The sequence below is a fragment of the Cavia porcellus genome, unplaced genomic scaffold (genome assembly GCF_034190915.1).
Source record: "Cavia porcellus strain 051 isolate PalLab524CR breed Dunkin Hartley unplaced genomic scaffold, mCavPor4.1 scaffold_3, whole genome shotgun sequence".
In the NCBI taxonomy this organism is placed as follows: Eukaryota; Metazoa; Chordata; class Mammalia; order Rodentia; family Caviidae; genus Cavia; species Cavia porcellus.
The window spans coordinates 71,093,391-71,114,422 of NW_026947486.1; the positions used below are offsets into that span (position 1 = coordinate 71,093,391).

Here is a 21,032-nt window from a genome sequence, read left to right on the forward strand (position 1 = left end):
CACGGAGAGTTCATCCCAGGCATGCAGATGGTTCCGCATTCACAAATCAATAAATGTAATAAAGGAAAAAAATGAAAATAAAGTTTTTTTTATAAATAGGGGAAGAATGGATGAAGAGAAGATAGGGAAATGGAAAAAGAGAATCTAGTTATATCATGTGCAGGTACAAATATCCTATAATGAGTATAATCATTATGTATACCTAAAATGTACCAAAAAACTTAATAAAAATATAGTAATAATGACATCTGTCATTACTGACTCACAGAGATGTTATTTTAAGGAATTTGTTTATTAAGAAGGACTTTGTAAATCTCAAAGGGCACTGTAAGTATAAGCCATTAGGCAAGATGACTAGAATTCACAAAAGATCAACAGTGTCAAAGTACTTCCAGCATGGGCCCAAACAAGGAATTCCTGGAGGGTTGCGCTGTAAAAGAATAATGTGTCTTTCCCAAGTGGTTTTTTAGCTTTGGAAGTATATGTCCGAACTGGGTCTCCAACTGTATCTATGATGATCACTTATTTGTAGAAAACCAATTTTGGTTCTCATCTAAACTGAATATCCCCTTTCTAGAAAGAAAATGGCATGGGGATTTAATGACCCTCTGACCCCAAAGAAACTAGGGACCTGAAAAATGCATACTGGGTGAGCAGGCTAGAGAGAGAACTGACTATATGGCACCTTGGTTACAAGTACATAAGTACTTGAAAGAGAGACAGAAAAAAAAGATTCAACGCAGATTGTATATGAAGTTATGGGCAACACAGTTCATGAAGTCAATTCCAGTTAGAAGAGAAATAATCTGAGAAGTTCGAAGAGCCCCCACCCAGCACCATGTGAGGGCTGACTCAGTACAATGTGATGACGGTAATTATTACTAGTCTTTCACTTTTCTTCTCTCCTCGACTATAGGATTTCCAGAGATGGGTGAGTACCGAATATATCAGTGCCCAGAAAAAAATACTAATAAATCCGATTTCTCCCTCCAAGTCCCAACTCAATCTCCCTATTCCATCCCCCCAACTGATGCTTGAGAGATTGGCAGGGTTTCACTTCCGCCTGGCTGCAGGAACCACAAGTTCCAGACTAGGTCGGAATTAGAAAAATCACTCTCTAAATACACCCAGACGTGAGAGTATCCTTGGGCCTTGGGGCGCACGTGAGCCCACACTCAGGCACGCAGCCCTGCCTCTTGCCAGAGCATCCTCAGCAGCTGCCACAGAAGCAGCCTCCTCCTCTCCTTCCTCCTCCTCCTCCCCTCGCTGCTGCCACCGTAGCTGCTGCCGCCTCAGCCGCTGCTCACTGCTTGCTGCTTCTATTTCCTCTCCTCCTTCTTCCTCCCTCAGTCTCTGCTCCTCCTCCGGTTCCCAGTTCTTTCACGCCAGTGGCAGTGGCGGAGAGCAGAATCCTCGGCGAGCAGCTTCCCTTCTCTCGGGCCACGAAGAGGCTGGAACAGGTCTGTGCAGGGGCGCTTTGTTGCGGGTTACTGGAGCACCCGTGGCTCCTAGAGCCGCTGGGAGGAGCTGAGGCATAGAAAAGGATAGATTAAAACTGTTTTCAGTCTTGCTTCATGAATAAATGGAGTAGAGGCGACAGGGTGGGAAAGCAGTTTGGTCCCTTTTCCAGTTTTGCTTCTCTCTTGACTCCTGGGGAGAAAGCACTGAAGCTGCCTGGACTCCTGTCTCCGCCCATTCCCAACGCTATCTTTCTTTGCACCCCCACATCATGCAAGGACTTCCAAGAGCTGAGCTTTCCCTTGTTCTGAGAGCTCAGGGATGGGGGCGGGGAGAGCTGGATGGGGGTTGATCCAGCGGGGCACCTGAGTACATGAGGCTTTGTTATATACAGCAAAAACTAGTCCTCACTAGCTTCCAGCTTCAGGTTGGGCTGCTGTCAGCTGGCAGGGTGGGGAAGTGAGAGAATGTGAGGGGCACTTTCAGTGTGTGACTGGACAAACTGGAATGCAGTGGGAGATGGCTTTTGCAGATTTTGTATGGGATTCACAGAGCGTGAGTTGAACTGAGGTGTGTGTGTGTGTGTGTGTGTGTGTGTGTGTGTGTGTGTCTGCGCCACAGGGCTGGTCTACTCTTGGCGTTACATGTCCTTGGGTCTCATCCTATGCCAAGTCAGACTGCAGCAAACATGCAGGCAGATCAAGTCCAACCTGTTATGCCCACATTGGAAGGGTAATGATGGTTTCAAGGTGATAGAAACCACCCAGATGGGGCAATTGCATAGTATTTTATGTATGTGGAATTTCCAACCAGATTGACGAAGCCCTGCTGAACGTCTTTATTATTTCCGCAAAGATGCCCAACTTTCTTAAGCAGGGTTTCTTCTCTCAGCCAATAGTTATCCAAAGCTCTTACTGAGAACCCTGTCATGCCTCCAACCCTTTAATTAGTGGATATTCATGTCTTCCTACTATGGCCAAGTTTGTGATGTGCAAAGATATAGCTGTATGTTTGGCGGAAAAGGAGCAGACTAATTGTACCTATTATATTAGTCCTGAACTTGCTGTAGAGGCTTTTTTTTAAACCAGAAGGCCATTTTGTGTTTAATCAAAGAAAGAAGAGATCAATACAAATTAACAAAACTTTTAAACCTTCTTTGACATTTTAATTTTTTGGTTTTAATAAAGCACTGGTTTTCTTGGTCCAAAAATATACTTTTAAGGATACTGATCACACACTCTACATTTATTACACACCTGCTGTGTATTCATAATAGTGGTATGTATTACAAATGTTTAAGTAGACAAAATATCTCAGCTCTCAGGATGTGTGAGATAGAAGAGTCTGAACAGAATAGGACTAGGGATGAACAGGGTACTGTGGAAACCATGAGGAGGGGTTCATGCTTGGGGATGGGAGTTATGATCAAGGCAGGCTTCATAAGAAAAGTGCCATTTAAGTTGAATTTAAAAAATAACTCACCTGGTAACTTAGTGGAGAATGGCATCTTAAAGTTGAAGATACATCACGTATGAGATTATAGTTAAATAAGACTGCAATGAGTCTGGAAGTATTACTGTCAAATTCTTGACAAACTGAAAACAAATCTTTCTGAATTTGGATGATGATTAATGGTGAATCCAAAAAGACCCAGTATTGCAGACTGATTAGGGCAAGAACACATCCCTATCTTAAGAAAGTTCTGGCTCCTTTATTAATAATAGTCTGTTTTGTTTTAGGCAGATATTATATATGTGAATGTGGATTTGCAAAACAAATAAATGTAATGGACAGAATCCACATGGCTGAATTTGTTGCTTTATAAAAGAACTCATAATAGTCTAAATAACAGTGCATCTATGACCTTTATTGTGGATGTTTCACCCAAAATCACTGAAAAACAATTTTTCTCATAACCAGTGGATAATCACAAGTAAACCTGTGTTACGTTTACTTTTTATTCAAGTTTCCAGTTTCTGTGTGAGAATTTCCCTTATGCTGTGAATATTTAATAAATTACAAGAGACAATATGAAAATAATAGTGATAAAAATTAAATCTGTTGGTTGAGTTGCATATAAAATATAAATTAACCAGAACAAGATACTCAGGAACTTTTCCATTTTAGGTACTTTTGGTAGTGTCTCTAGTAATTAACAATACAGTAACACATTTCTGTGCTGTCTTTTAGTTTTGACATGGGTACATAATGACTAAGGCTCATACAGTTAAGTCAGAACAGGGGCATATTTGGAGTCTCCTATTTTGTTGTATTGGTGCTGACTTTATAGATGAATGGAAGCAGACTGAGCCTCTAGGCTGATGATTTCTACTTGAAGTGCCTGGTAGGCACAAAATTATGGTAATTAAGAGTGTAGACTAACAGGGCATGGATCATTATCAAGCCTCTCCTCTCTCAAATGAACGTCAAAAATAGTTTTGGGTTCTATTTGAAAGGAATATCAGTAGAAGTGGCTGACTTCTTGAATAATTTCCTCCCTAGTTTAACTAATGTCTTTTGGAAGAAGAGATGATAGTCTTAGGTTCATTTGGTCTCATCAAGATCTTTGGTTCACTGATTATTTATTTAATTTTAATCAATGTACATAGGCATGCATGTATTTGGCTTTTGGAAACAGAGTGTTGTTATGTAGTTCAGGATGGCCTTGAATTCACTATGTAGCCTAGCCTGGCCTCAAACTCCTGCCTCATCCTCCCAAGTGCTGGGATTGTACGCATGCACTACCAAGCCTGGCAGTTCACTGATTATAAATATCACACAATATTTCTTTTAAAATTGTCTACAATTTAGGTTGGAGTAGAACTGATCTGTTTGCTCTGCTGATACTCATATCGGTCTAATGGCTAGACCAGTGGTTTTCAATGTGGATTCCAAAGAAGATACACTGCTAGTAGATTACACACACAATTTTCTAGAATGTGGTTTCAGTGCTATCTCAGACCAGATCTCCAGCACAGTCTAGAGAAACCAAATTGTTTGTTTCTGTTTCTCTTGTTACTGAACTTCTAAAAGCCTTTCCTAAGCTAATGTATATTATGTCTCTCCAGGAGAGGGAAATATTCAGTATTCTCAGATCTTTGTCCACAGAATTTAGTGTTCTAACAAGCACTTGGCTGGACTAGTGTTCAGAAGAAAGCTCTCAAGGAAATGCTGGGCAACAGAATTCTCTGCTGGGTTGTCAGTATCTTGCTGAATACATTTGAATGGAAGGTAAACTTGGCGATTTACTTTGCCTCTGTAGGTTTTCTTCCTGCATTGCATCAGGCTGATAATAGTCACTGTTGTCATGCTCTCACAGAATGTGATGGTGTGATGACAACTAAGATAATATCTCTGCAAGTATTTTGAGTTCCTTAGAAGAAAGGCTCTATATAAACTCAAGGTTATTATAAAAGGGAAGTAAAGAATTAAGGCAATTATCCTGATAACTCATGCCCAAATCCTGTTTTTCTGCTGAGTTACCAGGCAGGCTACTTCAATTCTCTCCTTAACTTTAACTACAAAGGCATATCCTCATTCAACCTTGGATGACAGTTCTCTGGGCCTATTTCCTTGTACATCCTGACTATTTAAGTGTGGCCTTTAATTTTTTGCTCCAGAAGTATCATCAGCACAGATTTCAGAAAAAGTCCATCAACCTTAACACACCCTGTTGACCAGAGAATCCTGGAAGTGGGAATTAATTTTAGTTGCATATTGCTTTTATCCTTCACACTCATTATCTTTCAGAAGTAGTTCTAAAGGACTTGCTGAGGCAGTGTTCCTCTCCAGCGGCGCCAGAGTCTTCTGGGTTGGAGTCCTGCTTGCACAACCAGCTTCTAGGGGTCCATTTTATCAAGGTTTAGGCCAAATTTGAGGAAATTTAAAGGTAAAAGAATTGATACTCAAATGATTATTGACCCTTTTTGGTTGGTTTGACTCACACTCATGCAAATTTTCTCAGCCTCTTTTCTTAACAAACTTTCTGAAACGGAGGGTGGAACTTCTAAAAGTTAATGGCCAGTAACCATTGCAAACTGGGTTTGGAAAAGAACCTGATATGGAGGCATTGGAGTTAGTAGCTCTAGAGTGCTCTGTGTATGGATTAGCTCCTGTCCATATGAAAGAAGCAAGATGCAGTGGTAGTAGGAATGATTTCTGTCTGTCATTAAAGAAAACTGTGTAAGACTGTGTGATTCTGGAAAGTGAAAGAGAACTCATGCCTTGTTCTGGAGAGCTTAGTAGAGATACCTGTCAAGGAGGGGAGATTTATAAATGGCAGAGCTTTAAATGCCTTTAGAAGTTTATCTGATGCAAACCTGCTCTTGAGGATGAGGAAATAAGTCTCAGACAAGTGAAGAGGGTTGCTCAAGGTCACATAGCTACCACATGACAGAGTCATCCTAACAGCTAAAATTTTATCTGCTGTATCCTAGTGCTCCTATATTAGATCTAGCTGTCCTTTTGTGGGTTGCCTTGTTCAGTGCAGCTTGAAGATTACATCTAGGTCTTAGCTATGTAGGCTGTCATATGACAGATTTATCTGAACAGGTTTCTAGTAGACACTAAAAGGCCATGCTTCTTTCTGTCCAACTCCATTCCCCATGAGTGTACAGGTTTCAACAAGCCCAATGGCTAGGTATTTTTCAGGGAATGATTTGATCATTCAAGTCCCTCTGCCTTGGTGGCTCTTAATCTTTATTTTTGGACCAGGGCCACGGAAAGTCTGACGGAAGCTACTGGTGCATTCCCTAGAGAAAGGCCTACATTGATGAACATGTGAATGTGGTTTCAGTGCTATCTCAGACCAGATCTCCAGCACAGTCTAGAGTTACATGTATATCCTCCCTAAATGCTAAACGTACCCAGAGATGGAATTGTCAACCTTAGCTTGAAAGGAATTGGTAATATTGGGATGTGTCAAATGGATTGGAGGAAGATGAGTTATAGTGGAATTTCTTTAAGATAAAAAAATGAGATTGAGTGTTCAAATTGAAATCAAAACAGAAAAGGAATTGAAATAAATTAACCATGTCTAACTTTTGGAAGATAATGAAGGAGGGTACAGGGTACAGAAAGCATGGGAGGAAGGATGGCTGGAGATAAGGATGGATGTGTGAAGGGGTAGGACCAGAAAGGGTGTTCATCATGCTATATTTCAATTTTTAAAAAACTCTTCCAAAAGAATGATGCAGTTCTTCCACTTTTCCAGTGTTACCCTACTTAAGCCTCTAAATAGTGAAAGCACATGGCCCTGGGTATTAGAAATTGTCTTAGATTCTGAAATATTGTGTCCTTGAAAAGGGCTGGCATCGGGACTAGCCAATATGCGGGAGTGTGCAGAATGAAACCCTCACTTCTTGTTTTACAAACATTTTTATTATCCAAAGAGCACACACTGATTTGACCTTATAACCATAGAAAAAAGAAGTAGAATGTTCCTGGCTTGTCCAACAGTGATGCCCCACTGCATCTACAGTTTGCATGTATCATCTTGTACATGTTTTATGAATATTTATATATATATATATATATATATATGCATAAAATAATCAAAGATGAGACCACGGTAGTGCTATTGTAGAACATTATTTTTACTGAACTTTGTGCCTAGGTCTTTTCCTACCAGTGTATATCTAGTAATTTCATTCCTTTTAATAACTGCATAATACTTTATTATATAATTGTCATATCACCTCTTTAAACTTTTTGATAAACATTTACATTCTTTCTAATTTTTAAATCTTTAAAATTGGTGCAGTGTATTTCCTTGCACATTGACCTGTTATTTGAAGCAATTTTTGTAGAAATTCACAGTAGTAAAATTCCAAGTTCAAAATGTTTGGTTTGTACATTTCTAATTTTAATAGAGCCTGCCAATTTAGCTTCCAGGAGGCTATAGAAGCTTACATTTCCACTAAGAATAGACATTTATCCATGCTCTTCCTTACCAATTTCAGGTATTAATCCTTTTAATATGAATGAAAATGTTGAAAATAATCTTTTTTTTTTTTTTTTTTTTTTTTTTTTTTTTTTTTTTTTGCATTTGGTTGAGTACTAGCAAGGTTGAATATCACTCCATCTGATTTCTGGCCACATGTATTTCTTCTCCTGTATTGCCATTTCATATATTTGGCCTGTTTTTCTGTCGAACTATCCTTTCACACTGTCATAGCACAATCTCTTTCTAGTTGCTACCTATGTTGTAAATATATTAAACAGTTTAGTGTTTGTTCTTTAACTTTGATTCAGGTGTCTTTTGTTACAAAGAAATGTTTATGATTTTTAAAAATCATACTAATCAGGCTATTTCTTCACGAGCGTACAAATGATGCCACAATTCAATATGCTTTTGCTATGATATATTTGCTTCATTATTTCTGTAAACATTAACAAATTGTTTTCCAATTCTTTTTCATTTTTCACTTCTGTTACAGTGTACGTAAGCAGATTTTGCCCCTCCTTGATGTCTTCTCAGTATTCATTGTTAGACTAGAGTTCCTATTAGATATCATGAACGGCTAGCAGAAATTTCTAACTGCACATGAAACATATGTAAGGCATGTGTCACCTTAATTATTTGAGCAAAATGATTTTTAATTAATTTTAAATTGAAATGATATCAAAAGCATTTTCCAACATCAAGTCCTTTTATATTTTCTACTGCAAGCAGTTGGAGCAGCAGGCAAAAACATAAGAACTATGAAGCGCTACCTTATTTTAAGACACTTAGGAAAAGCTCTTGCTGCATCTTTACTGACCTCTGAGGTTAATAAAGTTGGCTTCACAATTCTAAAAGGAGTGCTGAGTAAGAATCAGATTCTACTTAACTTGGCTTCCTATATAAAGGACAAGTTTGAGGCCATCCCGTGGGAAGTTATTTTAATAGAAATAAACAATGATGTCACTCTCTGCAGGGGGAATAACAGCAAACAGGTACAGGTTTCATCTTATTCTCTTATTCTGGCCAAGCTTACTTCGGCTTATTGTATCTTTTTTCTGCCAACAACAGATATGATCAAAGAGATTTTTCTTTAGGCTCAGGGGATGATCTATGAGGAAGAAGATGAAGATCAGAGTGATTGTTTAAGTACCATAAGAATATCTTTTATCTGAAGAAGACAGTTTTACCTTTAAAATCTTTTAGGGGTGGCACCAATAGAGCATATGAAGGACTGATGAGTTTTTTCTTACCTGTTTCACAGATGGAGAACACATTTGAAAAGGAGAATTACTGAGTTGGACATTTCTAGAAAAGGCTCACAACATACCCACTAACACTGCTAACAATTTGACAACTTCTCTCCTCTAGGGATATATATTATGCCTTTCAAGTGACACTTTCTAAAATAATAGATTTAAGAATGCCCTTTATACTCATCCAATGTTCACTTTACCTAGTGTGGTGCTGTCATGACCTACTCCTTGGATAGTTCTGCATGTCAGAAGATAGGTGGGTTATTGTCCTTAGTGGAGATTGCCTTTTGCTCTTTCATCTTGACATTTTCCTGGTTTCCTTCAAACGAGCCAGTTGTAGGGTCCCAGACACTTCCTGCATTGTCTACCTGCCATAGTTTAGGGGAATGGATCAGATACCAGGAGTTAAAAGCTGTTAGAGAAAAGAAACAGATCATCTCTAAAGGAAAATCTATCAGAATCACAATAGACTTCTCAATACAAACTATCAAGTCAAAAAGAGCTTGGAGTGAAATATTTCCAAGTCCTGAAAGAAAACAACTTCCAACCCAAATTGGTATACCCTGAAAAACTACCTCTCAAAATTAATGGAGAACCAAGATACTTCCATGACAAATGACAACTGAAGGCATCATGACCACCAAACCAACTTTACAAAGGATACTAAAGGATATTCTAGAGGGGGAAAAAAATGACTATGGTTCTAGGAAGAGCAGCAGAGGGGGATCGCTGAGCAGGGCAGGCAATTGAACAGAGCAGAAATACAGGGCATCAACAGCAGGAAAACAGCAAAGCAGAGACAAGCCAGTGTATATTGGTCACAACCATTAATGTATATGGCCTCAATTCACCAGTAAAAATAAACATGGGCAGTGTGAATCAAGAGACAAGAGCTATCAATATACAGTATATAAGAAACATTCAACTCGAAAGGAAATTTAGTTTGAAAGTCAAAGGAGAGAAAACAATGCTCTATGTGACCGGAAACCAGAAAAAATCAGGGGTAGCTTGTCTATCAACCATAGAATGGATAAGAAAGATACAGCATTTCTATGCAATAGAAAGCTACTCAGCTATAAAGAAGGATAATCACAAGGCTCCTATATGTAAATGGATGCAGCTTGAGATCATGCTCATGGATGAAATGGTTTGGACTCACATGAGTGAACATTTTTTTGTTTGTCTAGTATAAAAAAATGAAGGAGTTGATGGAATCAAATTGTACAATAGATATTGTGAAAGCAGAAGGAGAGGAACCACCTAAAAAGGGAGGATGGTAGCCATTGCTAATTTCCTACTATCTCGTTTTGAAGCCCTGTATCGTTTTCATTGTTCTGTTTTATTTGGTTTTACTCTGTTTTGTTTTGTTTGATTTTGTCTAATGATAAACGTAGCTACTTTGAAGATGAAAAGAAGCATTATGTTAGCCATTGTTGATTCCTTATTATCTTGTTTTGAAGTTCTGTATCGTTTTCACTGTTTTGCTTTGATTGGCTCTATTCTGTTTTATTTTGTTTAGTTTTATTCCCTTTAAAATTAAAAAAAAAATCACTGGACGTGGCTCAGTTACGCCCATGGGGATTTCCTGTGTGTTCTTTGGTGATTTGAGACTGTGGGCGTGATCTTATGGCTGGGAGACATGATCCACAGCTTCCCCTGTGAGTTGGAAATGAACTCATGCACTTTAGGCTCTCAGAACTGAATGGAGGCCCCTGCTAGAAGCTTGGAGGTCACTATGTATCCCAGTTAGTCCCGCAGGGACTTCCGATGGGTCCTCCTGTGATTTGGGACACTGGGTATGGTCATACCAGCTGGGAGTGACATTCCAAAGCTTCTCCGTGCACTGGGAATAAACTTGCACACATTCGGCTCACAGAACTGAATGGAGGCCATACTCATAAGTGAAATAAATCAAACTCACATGTGTAAATGCTGTACAGTCTCCCTAGCGTAAGAAATAGTAAGAGTACATAAAATACAAAATACTCAATAAATACAGTGAGAGGATAAGAATTTGCTTAAAGGGGAAAATAATATATCAAGGAAAATGAGGAAAAAGAAAAAATATCTAAAATTATATAAACACACTTAGGATAGCTAAGATGATTGTGCTACAAATTCTATAAGTTCTTGGAACAAAATAGTTAAAATTCATAGGATTGGAACAATTGTGCATATTATTGCATGGTGATTTGAAGAACTCTTGAAGAACTCTTGAAGATCATTGTGCAAAATAACAACCCTAGTTATGTTTCTACTACCTTGTTTTGAAGGCTTATATTGTCAGTGTTTTGGGCACTTTGCTACTGTTGTCTTTTTGTTTCATGTTTTTCTAGGATTTGTTTAGTTTTGTTTTGTTTTTCCTTCTAATAAAGAAAGGACAGGTATACATGTAGAGACTCATACATGTGTAGAACTTCTCCTAAAGAGTTTATGAGAATCGATTATATAATGCATGATGAAATGAACAGCTACTTTGAAGAAAAGAGACACTATAGTATCCAGTGCTGATTCCCATAGCATCATGCTGTGAAATCCAGCAACAGTATTATTCTTTTGTTTGCAATTATTTTAGTCTGTTTTGTATTGTTTAACTTCAACATTCATGAAGGTATGGACAGATATTTTGAAGAGAACGAGTGACATTATGGCAGCCATTATTGATTTCCCTGTTGCCTGGTTTTCCCTGAAGGCCTACAATGCCTTTATCATTCTGTTCTGATCAGTTTAATACTATTTTGTTTGGTATGAATTCATTGTATGAGAAGATATGGACAGCTATTTAGAAGAAAACAACAATATGGTAGCCAGTGATGATCTCCTGCTGTCTTGCTTTGAAATCTGTGTCACTTACATTGTTTTCTTCTGATCTGCTTTACTCTATTTTGTTATGTTTACTTTTCCCTTCTTTAAAATAAAATTTAAAAAAAGGTAAATAGCAGAGTCAGTCTGTCTGGTCCTGAGGCCAGAATGGTTAAGCAGAGTGTTCTGGTATTAGAGATTTTCCACGGTAATAAGACTGTGTTACATCAAAGAGGAATGTATGCAGCAATATATATATTCCTGGATATGAAGAATTTGAGTCCTGAAATAACTCAATACAAAAGAAAGGGAAAAGGCTCATTTTAATAGCAGCTTAATGTTGCCAGAATTTTTATGTATTATTGTTGGGGGTGGAGTGAGGCTAGGAGACTGGTTTCAGCATTTACAACTGATAACCCAGTAAACTTGTAAATATTGGCACTGAGAAATAAATTTCCGTGACTCCTGTGACTATCGCATGTTTCATAGATTACTAAGGGAATGTAAGCATATTTTTGTTGTTGTTTTGCTCTCCTACTCTGGTGCCAGAAGTACAGAGGACCTCTGGAAGGTACAGTGACTTTCTGTACACTCTGAGCAAACGGAGGATTAAGTTAAAGGGAAACAGTCAGGAAGAGGCCCTAGAATAGGGAGAAAATCAATTCTGTTGTTTGCTTTCTTTGGTTTCCTGTTTGCCTGAGTCCTTTCTATCTGACTTCCAGCAGCAAACAGCAGCAAGCAAAGGGCATTTGACATTTACCAGTAAAGATTCTGAACTGGAATTGATATGATTTAAATTTATGAGCATAGCAAAACCATGGCCTGCAGTTTTCAGAATACAGCCATGGGGCTGAGTTCTTGCTTGAACCTTAACCTAAACCCCATTTGAAGGAGACTAACTTCACATCCACTGTGTTTCAGGAGACAGAGCAATTTGACATTACTGCCAAAAACAGACCATGTTTTTTTTTCCTAGACTCTGTCCAGGAAAGATCTTGTGTTGGCTATAACTTCTCTAAAAATATCCTTCAAGTCGGAGCCCTCAGAGAAGGGTTCCAGTTTTCTTCAGTGCCTATCATCTCTGTTGCCATTTTCCATGATGCGAGTCAATAGATGTTCAGGACCAAGGTCTTGTAAAGCCTCAGTTGTTTGCTCCATGACTAATACTAACGAGTCACCCTGCCCTTCTAGATTTGCTCTTGCTTCCATAATGATCCTCATTCTCTCTTGTCTATGGAGATACTATAATAACCAAATCATTGAAAACAGACTACTCTGAAAGGTAAATGTTCTAAGATACCTATGATGTTTGACTTTCAGTGAAGTAATGTCTTAATAAACCCATGACAAATTGAACATATAAGTCAAAATACATTTCATACACATAACCTACTGAATATAATAACTCAATCTAGCTTACTTTTTTTCTTTTTCTTACTTTTTTGCAGGACTGGAGATTGAACTCAAGGCTTTGTGTATGGTATGCAAGTACTCTACCACTGGGCTACATCTCCAGCCCTTAGCCATTTATACTACCATACAGGCAGGATCACCTAACACAAAGTATTTTTTTTATAATCAAGTGTTGATATCTTGTAATTTATTGAATTCATAATATTAAGACTGTTTGATAGGAAAAGTTAAGGCAGTATAAAGGTTAAAAGGATCATCTGCTTAGGTTTTAATCCCTACTATCTCTTACTACCTATATAGTCTTAGAAAACTTCTTAATCAACTAACTCTCTTAGCTCTGTGAAATGGAAATAGTAATATCAATGTCTACCTTGATAAAGCTGTGGTAAGAAGTCAAAGAGGTAATATCTGTGTGGTACAAATGTAATGCTCATTTATGTATGGCTATTTATGGCAAATAACTTTTATTTATATTCTAAATGGATGAAATTCCAACAGGATGTTTGTGTCCTGACTGAGCTGCACTTTGGATAGTTATTTAGGCTTTTTAGAACTTAATTTCTTTACCTGCATAATAAGAACATTAATAGTAGCTACATCTTTGAGATTTTTGAGGAATAGACAAGATGATTCCTGCAAAGTTTGTAGGATACCACCTGGAATATAGAAGTGCCTGATTAGGTATTGTTGATAAGTCAGTTGCCATCTTTCATGACATATTGGTCTCTTAACCCTTGTGTTTTCATAGTCTGGATCACCTTTAGGTCTACCTTCCACTACAACAGAGATTTATAATGCCTGGAAGTATAAATGGTTTGAGATAAATTGAGGACACTGGCCACAGGCAACATGAAGTCCTGTAGCTCACCCTCGCACCTTCATACCTGTTCTGCCAGCCCTACCAGCTGAGTAATTCCCTTCTGGCATTCCTCCAAGACAACCAGCCTGAGAGCCCTTTGTCTTCTCCTTAAATAATAGGGAAAATATAGCAACTAGATGCTGTCATAGAGACTGTTCCTACCTTACCCATAGGGAAGGGAATTCAAGCCAGGTGACAAGATCTGCCTTGAGGATGGTCACCTCCCAGTGTATTACCTGCCTCAGCCCAGTGATATAACAATCTGCCCTGCCCACCCTTGGCTATATACCAGTCTCTGGGTCTTTATACATTTATTGAGGCCCCAGAGTGAAAATGTCACGCAAATTTTGCCTTCAGTGAGTTCCCCAATATATCTACCTGATTTCAAGCTCTTATTTCTTACCTGAACTATACGATATAATTACTACAGCTGCTTTTGTTGTACTGGGAATTTAACCTAGGGGCTTTGCAACAAGCCATATATACAGACCTTTTTTTTTTTTTTTTAGTTTTGAGTCAAGATCTCGCTAAATTACTAAGTTGCCCAGGCTGGGTTCAGACTTGCAGTCTTTCTGCTTCAGCCCCAGAATTTTGGGATTATAAGTGTGTACACCAAGGGTGGCTCTACTGCTGCTGCTTTTAACAGTAATATTTATGAATAACAGTAATAACCCTTAGTGAGTGCTCACTGTGCTACATTGTGCTTAGTATTTCTATGTATTATCTCATATGATAGTCACAAAAAACTCTGTGAGGTAGACACTATTATTCTATTTAAGAGGAGGAATAATATTAACATTTATTGATACAATTTGGTAGATACTATACTAATTGTCTATACATATCTTCTTATTTAATCTTTATAATAACCTTAGGAAGTAGACAATATTATTACTACTAGAGGTATCTATAGACCCTGAGTACTAAAGGACCACATGAGAAGTTTTCTTACGGAGTATTCAGAAGAGTTTACGTGAGCCAAGAAGGCTTTGCATATACTTTCACAGAAAGTTGCCACTCGATACCTCTTTTATTTCCACATAGTGTTTGAGTACAGTAGGTATTACTCATTCTGAATCCCTCTGGCTGCCTTGGCATAGTTTGAGATAGGAGGACCATATCATCTCTGCTTGCAACTGAACATCCTGCACATCCTAGTTTGTTTTGGGGATACATGTTGAGAATTTTTATTCAAAACATCTGAAACCTGAAGGGCTCCAAAATCCAAGGCATTTTGAATACTGACATGATGCTGTCATGCTCAAAAAGTTTCAGACTTGAGATCATTTAGGGTTTCATATTTTCAGAGTGGGGATACTTAATTAGTAAAGCACATGCAAATACAGTATTCCAAAATCTGAAAACCTCTGAAATATAAAACCTTTCTGGTCCCGAGCATTTTGAATAAGAAATACTTAGCTTGAAGCTGGGATCAGCCTAGAGTAGAACCAAGGTGAAAGGTCAAATAAAAGTTACACTTAGCTTGCAGTTTTAGGACTTCTACTATCTCTCTGGGAATAGCTATAACATAAATTTTTAACAGTTTATATTTAACACAGCCCCGATTCCATAGCCACAGTAGGAAACTTCTTTCCCCAAAACTTTATCTTTCACACAAATTGTCATGCCCTTCTTCATGGTGTTCTCCTATTGAGGTTTCTCCAAAAATCCTTTTCATAATGTGTCACTTCTTTATTCCTTTTTCTTGCACCCTTTCATACCAAGGACATGTGTTGATCATCTGTTATTTACCAACTACTGTATTAGACACTTAGAGTATGATTATACTTTCATGAGATTCATCATTTAGTGAAAGAGATAGACACTTCAAATACATTCATAAAAATATATACAGTTATAGTAATAGTTACAGTTAAGTTCTGTGAATGAAAAGGACAGAATCATAAGAGACAGTAAAAAGGGAGACCTAACTGAGATGGGGATAGGAAGCACAAAGAAATGTGTTTTGGGGAAAAGTAATGTTTTCAGCCGAGGTCTGAAAGTTGAATAAATATTAATAGAGAGCGTTTCATGTGAAGGGAACAACTTGTTCCCAGACTTTGAAATGGGTGCCTTACATGTTGAAGAGACTAAAAAAAGATGGTGAATCAAGGAAAAAGTGATGCTCACTAAAGTTTGACAATATAAATCCTACTCCACAGTAATGAATTTTTTTTTTTTTTTTGGTCTTTTTCCTTTTTTATCGGTACCGGGGATCGAACTCATGACTGCCTGCTTACAAGGCAGGCGCTTATGCCGCTGAACTAAACCTCCAGCCCCCATGAATTCTTTCTTTAAGCTGAGTTCAGTGAGAACCCACTGAAGTATTTAAATCCAGCATTAAAAATAATGTAATTCACATCTTTAAAATAGTACTCGGACTGATAATACAGTTGAGCTAGAATGGCGAGAAAAAAGGAGCTGCAAGTTAGGAGGGTGAACGTAGTCCAAGAGAGTAAGACTCCAGTGGCTTAGACTAGGGGTGGCAGGAGCCATAAAAAGAAGTGAGCAGATTCAGCATACACTTTTGAGCTAAACTAAAAGTACATGTTCATGAACTAGAAAACAGACCTGAGGGGAGGGAGGAATGAAGGAAGGAATCCATGATTGTGGCTTGAATAATTTGATGGATGGTGATATCATTTATGGACTTGGGGATGTATATACTAAAATACAGAGTTTAGCTCTTTTGTGTCACTTTTGGTCTATAATGCTCAATTGGCATCTATATGATATGACCTTGTTTTGATGACAGTTAATAGGAATATATTTCCTGTGTCTCCAGGTAAGGTTTCAGTTCTTGGAGGACTCTATATCTTATTCATTTCTCTATCCCCTGAAGCATCTAAGATATGATGTATTGAATGCTGACTGAGTAGGGCAAGTCCTTTCTCTTTCAACTTTACGTTTTTCACTAAGAAATGAGAAATGACTTGAATTAAGATTTCTGAGAAAAAACAAATTTGGCATACTCCAATACATGTGCTTTGATACAGATTTTCAGATTCATTTAACTACTAATCACCTTTTGAACAATATCTGCTATGTTTACATGATGTACAGGGTACACATAAACTTTGATCTGCAGTGTTCTTCAGAAGTGCAGTAAAAGTTATATGTTCACAGAAGAATCCCTCATGGGACTGCGTAGTTAGTTTAGGCTGGGCAGAGAAGGCCAGATGTACTTTATGGGCTTGAGTTTTTAGGCAACTGTGGAGTTTCGTGATCTTGGGTTTCAATATATGATATCTGGAAACACATGCCATGGATGGTAGGCAGTTGAGTCTCAGATTTGACCACAAAATAGGTAAACTATTTCTGACTTAGTAAACTCAAACAAGACAAACTAAAACACATCACAACAAGAAAGGTACTCTATGGCTACTTTTATTCAATTCCTACAAAGATTCTGCAGAGAATTTCTGATTCTGCAGTTCTGAAGTGAAAACCCAGATATCTGAATGTTTATGAACTTACTAGAGAATAGTGATGGAAGCGATCCATTTTGAACTCAGCCTTGGAGACAAAAGCAGGTCAAGCCAGCTCCTTGGGAGCAGCTCAGCTCATCTCTGCTCCTTTTGTAGGGGAGAGTACAGATAGATATAGAAATGAGAGAGATAAAGAGAGATGAGTCACTGAAAAGGAGCTGTAACATTCAGTACAAGCAGAGTTGGAAGGGCCAAGAGACCAGATTCCATAATGTTTCAGCTGTACTTGATAACTAACTGGGCTGTGCAGGTCACTTTAGGGAAAGCTTCAAGGGTGTGTTGTATGATAGTTTGCAGAAGCAACACCCTACCTAGCACCTATAAACTTCTGAAGTTTCTTTTGCTGATAACTAAATTGGGTATTGCTTTATATTGCAGCACTCAATCAGATGTTTTACAGGAAGATGAGTGCAGCTTTAGCCTCTCAGTGGCATTTAGGTTAACTGCCTTCAGGTAACTGTTGGGCACCTGGTATTGGTCTAGCCAGCTCAGCTCCCTAAGTAACAAAACTTTGCTCAGCCTATACCCCCAAAAATCTGAATGCCATGGAACCCATCTTCTTCCAAGTGTCTAAGAGGTTGACTCAAAGTAGCTCCATCATCATGACTTCTTTTTCTTTGTTTTCTATGTGTCCTGGTGGAGAGCTAAGACTAACTTAGTCAACACTTGCAAACCTCACAGCCTGCAGCAATGTACATCCAGACATGCACTTTACTTTTTGCATTCCAAGGCCACAAACAGAAACCTGCAGACAATGCTTCCTAACATCACCCTTCTTGGTCCTGGCTGTGCCTTCTTCCATTCCCAAATATAGATCTATCTGGTTCTTGATGGCAATCAATACCTTTCCAGTTGGTTTCAACTCTAGGACAACTTTATCCCAGTGACTGACTTTCAGAGAATTTAAGAAGGGGACAAAGAAGTGGAAGAGAAGGGTCAATTTTTAAATATAAGCTTCTCACAGAGAACACTTATGGGAATGAGTTACAGAGAGGAAAAGATCCCATGTGCAAATATGCTAAAACACGAGTGTACCTAGCCATGAGAAGGAATTCTAGTTGAAGCAGAGTCAAAAGACAAAGTAAGCAAAGTAATGAGGGCAGAGGTCTTATTGGGCATTGTAGGAATATAGAGAGTCTTACTCTGGATGGGTTAGTGAACCATTGGGGGGAAGGACTATAGGTCAAGAATGGCACAGGTGTCTGACTTATATTTTAAGTTTCCTTGACATTTATTCCACTCATCTTCATTTCTACTCAGTTTTAATCAATCACCCAAATTCCTAGATTTTGTTGCTGTCTGAATGGTTCCATCTCTGAAATTTTGTACTCAACTATTGTGATTTCAAAAACTTTTGCACACAGCAGGTTGATTGTAATTATACTTTTTCACTCACCTCATCTAAATCTCTTATTGGTTTGTTGAAGTTTTCCTGGATATCAGTCCCTTTTGACTTGTCTTCTTTTCCTTTCCCTCCTAGACCTCTTGCTGCATATTTTCTAGCAGTTCCTATGTGTCAACTTTTTGCCAGGTCATGTCTATACTGCAATGCTTCAGAAAAACAAAAACCATACACCACTGTAGTGAATTATGTTACTGTCGTCATAGGATGGCACGAAGTTCTTTTAAAAATGCTGATGCTTGATTTTATTGATCTAGAAGAGGCCCAGATACGGGGATTTTTAAAGCTCCTCCAGTAGTTCTAATGAGAAGACAGCCTGAAAACCTCTGGAATAATTTAGCATCTGTCTCTTCCCTTTCTTTATCTGCACATCTGAGTAGGAAATCAGACTCGACTACTCCCTGCAAATTGCATAGATATTTTACAAAGTGACCTGACTGATCTACACATCACATTTCTCTCAGTGTTAAACCAACATATACCACCACCCCCCCTGCAGCCTTCAAATTCATTTTTGTACCTGTCAGTCCTAGAAGATGCCTTTGCCCCCACTTCATAGAGAATGTAGAGGCATCTAGAGTCTCAATCGCCTTACTTCCTCAAACTTAGAGATATATGTGTCTCTATTTGACCTATTTTCCCCTAGCTCTTCCAAAACATTTATTGCTTTTATTGATCCTCATCATGTTATTCACTAATGGCTTCCTTCAAAAATATTTACACACTCTTTTGTCTTTAAAAACCTTCTCTTTAGCCCTATGAATTCCGTCATTAGCTACTGCCTTATGTCTCTTCTCTACAGGCAAGCTTCATGAAAAGGAAGTCTACTTGGCCTATCTTTATTCTAACACTCTCCATTTCTTCAGTCCAGTGAAATCTGGTTTCTCGTTATGCAAAACATCTTTTGCCATGGGAATCAGTGATTCCCCAACTGAAAAACTTAATGAACCTTATTACTCTGTTGTTTGCCGTACTCAATAGATTATGAAAATTTGTTCTTTCTTCAATTCTGTGATACTGTTTTCTTAATTCACATTCTATGTCTTTGGCTGTTACCTGAATTCCTCTTTTTTCCAAGACCTAACATATGTACATTTCTAAGAATCTCTGTTTTCTTACTGTATGTTTTTCTTGACTTCACCTATCATCTATATATTTATGATCCTAGATACATATTCCATCCACAGATCTCTTTACTGAGCCCTAAGTCCATTTATTAACTGCCCATGTACTGTTTCTACCTGGGAATGCTACAAACAACCCAAAGTTGATGTGCCTGAAACTGTACTTGACTTTTTATGTACTATTGACTTCACTAAACTAGTAATTACATCCATCTAAGATTCCTCATTCATCTTCCTAATGTTCTGCAATGTCCAGTTCTCTTGTTCATCTTCTATATCATTGTTACTTATTTGTTCCTTGGCTGTTACTTCATGTTCTCAAAAGTTCTTATCTTGACCACAATAGTACCTTCCTATTTGGACTGCCTAGCTTTCTGGTAGCCCCTTGCATACTGTCTTCTGAATCTAAATAATCTTTCTAAAACTTTTCATGTCACCAATATTCTTATATGCCATTAATGCTCTTTGGGGACTTATAATAATGGTTTTCAAGTTATGCTATGTGGGTCCTAGTCTGTGTTCTGGAGTGAAGTTATGTGGATTAGCTCACTGAATTGGCTGACCATAGAAAAATATCAAATTCCCTCAGTTAACTAGGGCAAGTGTGTTTTGCAGATGTTTATCATCCTAAACCCCTGACAAAATTTTCTATTAGGGGAAAATTCTACTGCCAGAAGAAGAATTTGAATACCATCGACACTGATTTTTATAAAAGTACACTATCAGAAATTGAAGAGTATCTCTTACAACTTCAGTGTGAAATCGTGATAGACCTTGTATTTAGGAAATGTGGCTCCTCCAGAAATGTTAATTTAGTTGTGAGGCCCATATTGAGACCTTTTATTGCTTGATATAACTTTCTGAGTGTTCTAAGGCCTTTCCCATACCTTTCAGAGTTCATAGTACTTGTCATAGCTATGCAATACAGAACTCTGCCTGAAGAACACCCATTAACTTGACCCATTTTCATCACTGAGCAGCCTCAGATAGCAAACTGCACATGATTCCATAACTTGAACTTTCTGTTTAACATCTCCAGTATCCTCTCAAGTGACTAAAGACTCTTTTTAAACCTGCAGAATATTCCATTAAAGACTATTACATGATTACTTTGTGAAGAAAAAAAAAATTTTTTTTTTTTTGTGAGACCCTTAGGACATCCTGTATAGCCCTGCTCCACACTGCACCTCTACCATGGGAACCAAGTCTCAATAAGCTCTTAATTCTCAAAGGGACTCAGTGGTCCCTTATTTGATTTTTAGCAGTCACTGAGCTCAGGCTATAGGCTT

General features: G+C 38.1%; 1 protein-coding gene across 3 annotated transcripts in view; it reads left to right on the forward strand.

Moving 5' to 3' along the window:
• The first annotated feature begins 1,127 nt into the window (after positions 1 to 1,127).
• Positions 1,128 to 21,032, forward strand: part of Pak3 (p21 (RAC1) activated kinase 3) — a 327,193-nt gene continuing 307,288 nt past the window's right edge. For all 3 annotated transcript variants that reach the window (XM_063246284.1, XM_063246283.1, XM_063246288.1), the window contains exon 1: positions 1,128 to 1,460. The gene's annotated coding sequence lies outside the window, so the exon portion shown is untranslated. The remainder of the gene's footprint in view (positions 1,461 to 21,032) is intronic.